Genomic DNA, 7,842 nt, shown 5'->3' on the forward strand with positions numbered 1-7,842 from the left:
GCATGTGCCACCAGGCCCAGCTGATTTTTTGTATTTTTAGAAGAGACGGGGTTTCACCATGTTGACCAGGATGGTCTCGATCTCTTGACCTTGTGATCCACCCGCCTTGGCCTCCCAAAGTGCTGGGATTACAGGCGTGAGCCACCGCGCCTGGCCCGAGAATTCTTTCAACCTTGAGATCCTAAGTTTCGGAGATTCTATTTCTGTGTATAATTAATGCTAAGTCTAGAATTATATAATTCTGAGACTAGGCTTCTGTTTCACCAAGTCTGTGGTTCTAAAAGCTTGTGATTCTAACATCTTATGATTCATTTATCAACATATATCTTGGGCCAGGCGTGGTGCTCATGCCTTTGGGAGGCTGAGGAGAGCAGATCACAAGGTCAAGAGGTCAAGACCATCCCGGCCAACATAGCGAAACCCCATCTCTACTAAAAATTAGGCAGGTGTGGTGGTGCACGCCTGTAGTCCCAGCTACTTGGGAGGCTGAGACAGGAGAATTGCTTGAACCAGGGAGGCGGAGGTTGCAGTGAGCCGAGATCGCACCACTGCACTCCAGCCTGGTGACAGAGCAAGACTCCATCTCAAAAAACAAAACAAAACAAACAAAAACATATATCTTGGCTGACCAACTCTTCTCTGCCAGGCACAGTGCTGGGTGCTAGGGTTCAGTAGAGAAAAGATGACTCCAGTATCTGCCCACCTGTGGCTTGTGAGTGAATGGGAACACAAGCAAACACATGGGCACACAGGATGCAGTGATCTCTGTCACGTGGGGAAGCACAGCAGTGGGGTGGGGAGTGTGGTAAAGGAAGGGTCACCAATCCAGACTATTCAGGAGAGATGTGAGCAGAAACTGTCCCAAAAAGCAAACAGGAAAAGAGGGTACTTCAACCAGGGAAGAAAGCCTGTTGTAGACTGTGTTCCAATTAACTGGAACAGCCATTGCAAAGGTCCAGGGGTGGGGGAGAGAGCCAGCATCCAGCACACCTGGTGAAGCAGAATGAGTTCAGTATGGGTTGGTGTAGAGTTGGGGGTGGGAGGCGGTGGAAGAGGGGCGGAGTGGCCAGAGACTGTGGCCAGATGATTGAGAACCTAGTAAACCATGTCAAGGAGTTTGAACTTTATTCTGAGGGCAAAGGGGAGCCAGGGAAGGGTTTTAAGGGGCAGCAGAGTGGTGCGATCTGGTGGGTAGTTTGTAAAGATGCTCCTGGCTGCTGTGTACAGGTTTAGAAGAAGGTGAGATGAGAGACAAGTTTGGAACAAGACCTCAGGTGAGAGAAGAAGACGCCAGAGTGGGTGGGAGGTCGGCCTGAGAGAAACATTTCATTTACAGTGTGGGGAACAGATGGGGGTGTTGGCAGTGTGGGTTATACTGGTAACCTGGGAGCCCAGGACTCCTGGATTTTATGATTCTAAAATTCTTGGCCTGGCACAGTGGCTTATGCCTGTAATCCCAGTACTTTGGGAGGCCAAGGTGGGCAGATCATTTGAGGTCAGGAGTTCAAGATCAGCCTAGGCAACATGGTGAAACCTCACCTCCACTAAAAACACAAAACAATTAGCTGGGCTTGGTAGTGCACACCTGTAATCCCAGCTAGTTGGGAGGCTGAGGCAGGAGGATCCCTTGAACCCAGGAGGTAGAGATTGCAGTGAGCTGAGATCGCACCACTGCATTCTGGCCTTGGTGACAGACAGAGACTCCACCTCAAAAATAAAGTAAAATAAAATAAAGTAAAAGTATCTGATTCTGTGTTCAACACGCCATCATTCAATACAAAATGTCCAATGATATCACCATATGTGTACACTGCCCGACCTTACCACCCTCCATCTCTCCTTTCTGAGCTTCAGTTTTTCTTGTTTACAAAGTGAGGACAATTAACACTGTCCTTGCAAAGCAGCCATGGGAGTGGGGGCTGGTGTGTATTCAGCATCTGCACAGAAAGGGGCTCCGTCATGGCAGGCGTGTTTGCCCTGAAGTGCTCAACACACAGGCACTTCAGGAAAGAGCTGGGTGTTGAGAGAACAAGAGAGATCAGAAGGGAAGAGCAGGGCAGGTGAGCAAGAGCCTGGTCCTTGTCTGCTCCTGGAGACCTGGGCTGCTTTGGCCTCCCAACCTCTGCCTGGGTTTCTGGTAACCAGATTTGGTTGTTAGCTTCTAGGCACCAGCAAGTTCACATGTTGGTTGTGGGGTTCCCCATTTCTGCAGCTGGCCAGTTCTGCCCGCTCCTTCTCCTGGCCTTAAACTCCCCCAGGGGCTGCAGACAACAGTTGGGGGTAGCCAGGCAAGATCTGGTCTTCCCTGGACTGACCTAAGCCAGGTCAAGTCCCGCAAAGGTGATTGGACCCAACCTGCTCACACTCGAGTGCCCCCTCTAGGTCACGCTATAGGTATTCCCTTCTTAGACAACTGTCCATTGGCTCCAGCAAGACCGTCTTTGGAGGCAGAACCCTCACTCTCCCCAAAACACGTGGTCTCCTGAACCACACCCAAGGTTTATGTGTGCTCCTGCATTATAATTTGCTTCTTACCAATGTTTCAGTTTTAATTCAGTTCAATCCACAAAACATCAGTTGAGGCCGGGCACAATGGCTCACGCCTATAATCCCAGCACTTTGGGAGTCTGAGGCAGGTGGATCACTTGAGGTCAGGAGTTTGAGACCAGCCTGGCCAACACGGTGAAACCCCGTCTCTACTAAAAATACAAAACTTTGCAGAGCATGGTGGTGGGTGCCTGTAATCCTAGCTACTCAGGAGGCTGAGGAAAGAGAATCACTTGAACCCGGGAGGCAGAGGTTGCAGTAAGCTGAAATCGCACCACTGCACTCCAACCTGGGCAACAGAGCAAGACCCCATCTCAAAAGAAATAAAAAATAAATTGAACAACATAACTGTGGCAGGCCTACCCGTTGTTTGGAGAAAGATGGGAGACCAGCAGTGGTGGGTCTGAAGCTGCACAGTGCTTAGTGGATCAGAGTTGGGCTTAGGGTGTGAAGCCAGAGAGCTCAGATAATTTCTTTGCACACAGTAGGGGCTCCACAAACACCCATGAAATTTTTTTTTTTTTTTTAAAGATGGGGTTTCACCATGATGGCCAGGCTGGTCTTGAACTCCTGACCTCAGGTGATCCACCCACCTCGGCCTCCCAAAGTGCTAGGATTACAGGCGTGAGCCACCGCACCTGGCCAACACCCATGAAATTAAATCAAATTAGGAGTTCAAGCGACACAAGTCATATACATTTACTGGCCAGCATGTGCACCAACTACTTCCAGAAGGAGAAGAGAGACTGGAGAGCAAGATGGCTCCGGGAAGGTGGGCTGGGTAACCAAGATCATGGGTGAGAGAAAGATCTACTTCCCACTTTATGCCCTTTTGGACCTTTTGAAATGTTTTATTTTCACCACGTGCTCGCAGAGCAGAGTCAATCAAACAAACCATCACAATTAAATAAACAATGCAGGGAGCCAGGCTGTCTTGGCGCTCCATGGTTTCATGCATGCTCTTTCTCCTGGTGAGATACTCCTTCCCAGCTTTCTCCAGCTGAAGAAGTATGCTAATGTCCTGTCTTCTGGTGCCTGTCCCTGCCTCCCTGTGACGGTTCTTCTCTGCTTATCCACACATGCACAGTCCAATCTCCAACGCTGTCTGTCCTGCTCTGCAGCCTGGAGGCAGCTGTGCCTTCTGACCTCACAATGCATTCAGCCAAGGGGAGGAATCCACAGAGATAAAAAGGCAGGATGGGGGAGAAGTGGGCGTGTTGATGCCACCCCCGCTCCCTCACTGTTTTGCCTTAGCTTGGGTGGAGGCTGAATTTCTCTGTGGCCTCAACTCCTGCCTTGACCTCACTTCTATGGCTCAAGCTATCTCTGCGTCAAGCAACACCATTTTCTCTCTCTCCCCTTTGGCCTTGGGGTGCTAACAGCTCCCCACTGTTGCAATCCCTGTGTGCCTCACCTCTGCACTTTTTTCATTAAGTTTCCTTCAGTTAAGCCAGCGGTTCACAAGCTGGGGTGACTGCCCTCCAGAGACATTCAGTGATGTCTGGAGACACTTTGGGTCATCATGACTGGTGCGAAGATGCTACTGGTGGAGGCAACAGATAGTGCTAAATGCCAGGTGCAGTGGCTCACGCCTGTAATCCCAGCACTTTGGGAGGCTGAGGCGGGTGGATCACCCCTGAGGTCAGGAGTTCAAAACCAGCCTGACCAACATGGAGAAACCCCGTCTCTACTAAAAATACAAAAAAAATTAGCCAGGCATGGTGGTGGGCGCCTGTAATCTCAGCTACTCAGGAGGCTGAGGCAAGAGAATTGCTTGAACCCGGGAGGCAGAGGCTGCAGTGAGCCAAGATTGTGCCATTGCACTCCAGCCTGGGCAATAAGAGCGAAACTCCATCCCCAAAAAACAAAAAGAGATAGGCTAAACATCCTACCCTGTGCAGGACATCACCCACAACAGAATTAGCCAGCCTCAAATGTCAACAGCCCTGAGACTGAGAATCCCCCGTGAGTTTTTGGGACCCGCACTGCCTCCTGCCTGGAGCTGGATAGTTCACGGTGAGGATCCTGGACTCCTGCTGCCCTCCCTGCACTGTGGTATGATCTGCCAGTTTCCACACCTGTTGTTGATCATCTCTCTTTCGCAGAGATGAAAAGACCCCATCCTTGCCCTCAAGCCAGCCATAGTGCAGTGGAGAGAGACCCTGGTGAGCAGGGTTCCCCAGCAGCCTTGAGTCCTTGAGGGCAAAGTCTCTTTGTCAGTCACCATGTAGCCCCAGTAGTAGGAGAGCAGCAGACATTCAGTGATTGAAACAAAAGATTCTTTAAAAATATCTTAAAATAAGGCAGGTGCAGTGGCTCATGCCTGTAATCCCAGCACTTTGGGAAGCCAAGGCGGGTGGATCACCTGAGGTCAGGAGTTTGAGACCAGCCTGGCCAACATGGCAAAACCCCGTCTCTACTAAAAACCCAAAAATTAGCCAGGCGTGGTGGTGGGTGCCTGTAATTCCAGCTACTTGGGTCCCAGTGGCATGGGGGTTCTCTTTGCGATGATTCATTGAGCAGCACATTCGAGTTTTGTGCACTTTTTGATGTCTGTTTTTTGTTTTTTGTTTTTAGAGTTGGGGTCTCACTTTGTCACCCGGGCTGGAGTGCAGTGCCACCATCACAGCTCACTGCAGCCTCCACCTCTTGAGGCTCAGGCCATCCTCCCTCCTCAGCCTCCCAAGTAGCTAGGACTACAGGCACGTGCCACAATGCCTGGCTAATTTATTATTATTATTTGTAGAGGCAGGGGATCTTGCTATGTTGCCCAGGCTGGCATCCAACTCCTGGGCTTGAGTGATCCTCCAGCCTGATCCCAAAGTATTGGGATTACAGGCATTAGCCATCATGCCCAGCCATATGTGTGTTATACTTCAAATTTTATGTAAAATTTTTTGAAACACATACGCAGAAACCATTACCATCTGGAAGTATTTCTCTGGACAAAGCAGGATTGTGTTTGGATAGAAGGGAAACCAAACGAGGAAATAATCCATTCCAAGTACAGGAGGCATCTGTCTAAACTTTGCTGAACAGGTGAAAAGAATACAATTGTCAAGACTGGGCTTGGTGGCTCACACCTGCAGTTCCAACACTTTGGGAAGCCAAGGCGAGCTGATCACTTGAGGTCAGGAGTTCCTAGTCAACATGGTGAAACCCTGTCTCTACTAAAAATACAAAAATTAGCTGGTCATGGTGGTGCACGCTTGTAATCCCAGCTACTTGGGAACCTGAAGCAGGAGAATCACTTGAACCTCGAGGCAGAGTTTGCAGTGAGCCGAGATCACACCTCTACACTCCAGCCTGGGCCACAGAGTGAGACTCTGCCTCAAAGAAAAAAAAAAGAATACAATTGTCAGGTATGCCCCGATTTGAAATTGTGGTGCTTAATAAAACAGCCTCTTTTTTTTCTCGACAATTGCTGTATGTGATGATATCGGTGTTGAGATTCATGTCTGTTTCACTCTCCTGTTTTTCCTGAGTTCTCGGGCATTTGAAGTTACAGCTTTCTATGGATTTTATATGTCAAGCTTTCATGGGGAAAAAAGTTCCACCATGGCAAAGAGAATATGAGAATCTGACGGTGGGGTTCTAAATCCTGCGTATCAGAAGCAGGCTGCAAATGGCAGGATGGGTTTGGGGGTGATTCATGTGACTGGGACTGGTGGGAGGGAGGTGCCCATGGAGGACAGGCAGAATCTAGCAGGCAAGAGACTGCTGCAGCCATCTCTGCAAAGCTGTGTTCCCATTTGCCAAGGGCCTCTCCACCCTCTAGTCCCCTAAGGCCCACTCCATGCCAAGTTACAGTGGGGCGGCATGCATCCAACCACAAAGACGTGGTGTGCCGGAAAGGAACTTGGAGGTTATGCAGGCTGGAGATAAGTGGGTGGGGTTGGGGCTGGGACTGAGCATCTTCTGATTCGTGTTTTACATAAACACTGCAGAGAATGAACTTGGGCTGGAAGAGGGGCAGGAGGCCAGCAAAGAGAGTGGAGTGTTAGGGGGCTAGTTTGCCATGTGTTTGCCAAGGACTGACTAGAGGGTGGAGAGGCCCTTGGTAAGTGGGAACACAGCTTTGCAGATGGCTGTGGCAGTCTCTTGCCTGCTGGATTCTGCCTGTCCTCCATGGTCACTTCCCTCCCACCAATCCCAGTCATATGAATCACCCCCAAACCCATCCTGCCATTTGCATCTTGCCACATGACACCAATGGCGGCCAGGTGTCATGAGAGACTATGGCCCCGACACCTCGACTCATTCCTTCCCATCTCCAAACAACCCAAACCGACCACTTCCCACCGCCTCACTCCTCCATCCCAGCCCTGGTGCTCACCATCTCCTGGCACATAGTAGGTGGTCACAAAATATTTACTAAAGCCCAGCTACCTCCCAGCAGGTCTGCCCCACTCTGGCCCCTGAGTCCCTTCTCTGGGTGTTTATAAAAAATCAGCAGATTAGTGTTTATAAACTAATCAGCAGATGCTCAGGCTTAGTCCCCAGCCCACCCAGTTATCCCCAGGCCACATGGAGTAACATGCAAATTCCTTCCCACCACCTGCAGGCCTCCAATTGCCAGCCCCCATGGCCTCTGCTCCCCGCTGTCACTCAGCGACGCCTGTCCACCCTCAGGGCCTTTGCTTTCCCCACCACCACCGTGTCCCTCTGCCTGGACTCCTTTTCTCCCACATCTTCAAAATAGCTGCTGCTTCTTGTGACTCAGATGTCGCAAATGTAACCCACTCTCAGGAAACTGGCAACACAGGGCCTCTTGGGAGGAAGACTGCAAAGCTGGGGACAAAAGGGCCTGACATGGTGGCGGCACAGCTGCTTGAATTCGCCCCATGTGCATATTCAAATACAGTATTAATTAAAATGGAAGCCTCAGCTGGGAGCAGCGGCTCATGCCTATAATCCCAGCACTTCGGGAAGCAAAACAGGGAGATCACTTGAGCTCAGGAGTTCGAGACTAGCCTGGGCGACATGGCAAAACTCTGTCTCTGCAAAAAATACAAAAATTAGCCAGGCGTGGTTGCTCACGCCTGTGGTCCCAGCTACTCGTAAGGCTGAGTAGGGAGTATTGCTTGAGGCTGGGAGGCAGAAGTTGCAGTGAGCCAAGATCACACCACCGCACTCCAGCCTGGACAACAGAGCCAGACCCTGTTTCAAAAAAACCAAAAAATAAAAGTGTCTCCTTGGAGAGACCTTTCTAGGAAGCAACATTCCCAGTTACTTCCTCTTAGGGTACTATAACTTTCCCTTAGGAATGCTGATTATAGTCTGCAATTGCCTTGT

General features: G+C 50.2%; 1 long non-coding RNA gene across 1 annotated transcript; it reads right to left on the minus strand.

Moving 5' to 3' along the window:
- Window positions 1–1,725: 1,725 nt before the first annotated feature.
- Window positions 1,726–3,045, minus strand: LOC119473095. The gene is made up of 2 exons (XR_005202268.1): window positions 2,911–3,045; window positions 1,726–2,000 (listed from the first exon to the last, which is right to left on the minus strand). It is a non-coding gene; the product is annotated as an uncharacterized LOC119473095 (long non-coding RNA).
- Between the last annotated feature and the right edge of the window lie 4,797 nt (window positions 3,046–7,842).

The sequence above is a fragment of the Cebus imitator genome, unplaced genomic scaffold (assembly GCF_001604975.1).
Source record: "Cebus imitator isolate Cc_AM_T3 unplaced genomic scaffold, Cebus_imitator-1.0 Scaffold132, whole genome shotgun sequence".
Lineage (NCBI taxonomy): Eukaryota > Metazoa > Chordata > Mammalia > Primates > Cebidae > Cebus > Cebus imitator.